Source organism: Rhinopithecus bieti, unplaced genomic scaffold, assembly GCF_001698545.2.
Source record: "Rhinopithecus bieti isolate Rb0 unplaced genomic scaffold, ASM169854v2 scaffold_573, whole genome shotgun sequence".
Taxonomy (NCBI): domain Eukaryota; kingdom Metazoa; phylum Chordata; class Mammalia; order Primates; family Cercopithecidae; genus Rhinopithecus; species Rhinopithecus bieti.
The window spans coordinates 73581-76683 of NW_016803024.1; positions in this window are offsets into that span (position 1 = coordinate 73581).

The following is a 3103-nucleotide window of genomic DNA, read 5'->3' on the forward strand; positions in this document are numbered from 1 at the left end:
ATTAAAAAAAGAAAATGGCTGTGTGTGGTGGCTCATGACTGTAATCCCAGCACTTTGGAGGCTGAAGTAGGAGGATCACTTGAGGCCAGGAGTTTGAGACCAGCCTGAGAAACATAGTGAGACTCTGTCTCTACAAAAAAAAAAAAAAAAAAAATTTAATTAGCCAGGAGTGGTGGTGCTCAACTATAGTCCCAGATACTCAAGAGGCTGAGATAGGAGATTCCCTTGAGCCCATGAGGTTGAGGCTACAGTGAGCTATGATTGTGCCACTGCACTCTAGCCTGGCTGACAGAGAAAGAAAAAAGAAAAGAAAAGGAGAGAGAGAGAAAGACAGAGAGAAAGAAAGAAGAAAGAAAAAAGAAAGAAAGAAAGAGAGAAAGAGAGGAAGGAAGGAAGGAAGGAAGAAGAAGGAAGGAAGGAGGAAGGAAGGAAGGAAGGAAGGAAGAAGGAAGGAAGGGGAAGGGAAGGGGAAGGGAAGGAAAGTGGAAGGGAGGGAAGGGAGGGGAAGGGAGGGGAAGGAAGGAAGAAAATTGAGGGAATTTATAGCCAGTGGACCTGCCTTACAAGACATGTTTTAAAAGTTATTCAGAGGTAAGAAAATTATATAAAATTATATAAATTATATAAAAAATTATATAAGTCAAACTAGGAGTTATATAAAGAAAACAAGAGTATTAGAGAAGGAATAAAGTAAAATAAAAACTTTTCTTTTTCTTATTCTTAATTGACCTAACAGATAACAGTTTGTTCAAAATAATAGCAGCAACAATGCACTTGATGATTAGAAATTATGTTTAAGTGAAGTGAATGACAGCAATGGGATAAGAGGGATGAATAAGGAATATTTTATTATCATAAGGTACTTGCACTACCTGTGGAGTGGTATAGAGTTATTTGAAAGTAGATTTGGATTCATTGTTAATGTATACTGCAAATTCTAAGGCAATCACTGAAAGAAGTGAAAAATTAAGTATAATCGATATGCTAAGAAAGAAAATGGAATCATATAAAATGCTAAATTAAAACTACAAATGGCAGAAAAAAGACTGGAAGACAAAAATAGGAACAAACAGCAAGGGCAATTAATAGCAAGCAGTAACAAATATGGTAGATATTAATCCAACAATATCAATAATTAAACATCAATAGTCGAAATACAACAATTAAATGATATTGTCAAAGTAGATTAAAAACAAGACCCAACATTATGTTGTCTACAAGGAACCCACTTAAATATAAAAATACATATAATTAAAAGTAAAGGGATGGAGAAAGACATATCATGCTAACACGAATCAAAAGAAAACTGGAGTAGCTATATTAATTTCAGACAGACCAGACTCCAGAACAGTGATACTTATCAGGGATAAAGAGGGTGCTGTGGACTGAACTGACCCCCCAAAATTTATTTGTTGAAGTCTTAACCCCCAATGTGACTGTATTTAGAGATAAGGCCTATAAAGAAAGTAATTAAAGCTAAATGAGGTCTTAAGGACGGGTGCCTGTTTTAATGGAATAAGTATGTTTATAAGAAGAGACACCAGAGAGCTCATTCTCTCTCTACACACACAAAGAGGTCATGTCAGCACACAGCAAGATGGCAGCCATTCAGCCAAGAAGAGAGGCCTCACTCGAAATGTATTATACTGGTTCCCTGATCAGACTTCCAGCCTCCAGAACTGAGAAAATAAATGTGTGCTGTTTCAGCCACACAGTCCATAAGGGTATTTTGTTATTTGTTTTAGTTTTAGTTTTTGTTGAGACAGGCTCTCGCTTCATCACTCAGGCTACAGTGCAGTGACTCAACCACAGCTCACTGTAGACTACTGCTGGGCTCCAGCAGTCCTCCCAGCTTGGCCTCCCAAGTAGCTGGAATTACAGGCACATGCCACCCACCACATCCAGCTAATTTTTTTGTCTTTTTGAAGAGGCAGGGTCTCACTATGTTGCCCAGGTTTGTCTCAAACTCCTGGCCTCAAGTGAACCACTCAACTTGCTCCCAAAGGGCTGGGATTACAAGTGTGAGCCACTGTTCCCAGCCCTATGGTATTTTGTTAAGGCATCATGAGCTGACTAAGGCACAAGGACATTACATAATGATAAAGGCGTCAATTCTCCAGGAAGACATAATAATCTTTCATGTGTGTCTGCCTAAAAACAGAGTATCAAAACATGTAAGGTTAAATTATCACACTGGAAGAGGAGAAATCGATAAATCCATGATTACAGTTGGAGACTTCAACACCCCTCTATCAGAAAAATGGGCAGATCCAGAATGCAGAAAAATCAATAAAGACATAGCTGAACTCAACGACACCATTAATAAAGTGAAGATAATGAACATCTGTAGACGACTTCATCCAACAACAGAAGAATATGTATTCTTCTCAAGCTCACATGGAACATACACCAAGATATACCACATTCTGGACCATAAAACGCACCTTAAATTTTAAGGAATAGAAATCATACAAAGTATGCTCTTAAACTACAATGGAATTTAACTAGAAAACAATGATAGAAAGCTGCAGAATCCCCAAATACTTGGAGATTAAGCAACACACTTCCAAATAATGCATGGGTCAAAGAATAAATCTCAAGAGTTTAAAAATATTTGGAACTAAGTGAAATAGAAAATAAAACATATCAAAATTTGTGGTATGCAGTGAAAGCAGTACTTAGAGGAAAATTTACAGCATTGAATGCATGTATTAAAAAGGAAAAAAAAGATATAAAATCAATAATCAAGCTTATACCTTAGGAAACTAGAAAAAAAGAGCAAATTAAATCCAAAGAAAGAATAAAAAATAGAGCAGAAATCAATAACACTGAAAACAGGAAATCAATAGAGAATGTCAACGAAACCAAAAGCTATTTCCTTGAAAAGATGAAAATGAATAAGCCTCTAGCCAGGCTAACTAAGAAAAAAAGAGGTGACACAAATCACTAGTATCAAAAATGATTTCTGCTGCCTTGTAATTTCTACAATTTAACAGGCCAGGCTCTTGTCATCAGGCCAGCAGAAAGAACTATAGAAATTTAAGGATTTCCATTGTTGATTTGATGTATATAGATCTCTCTTCTTTTTTGTTGTTTGTGAATT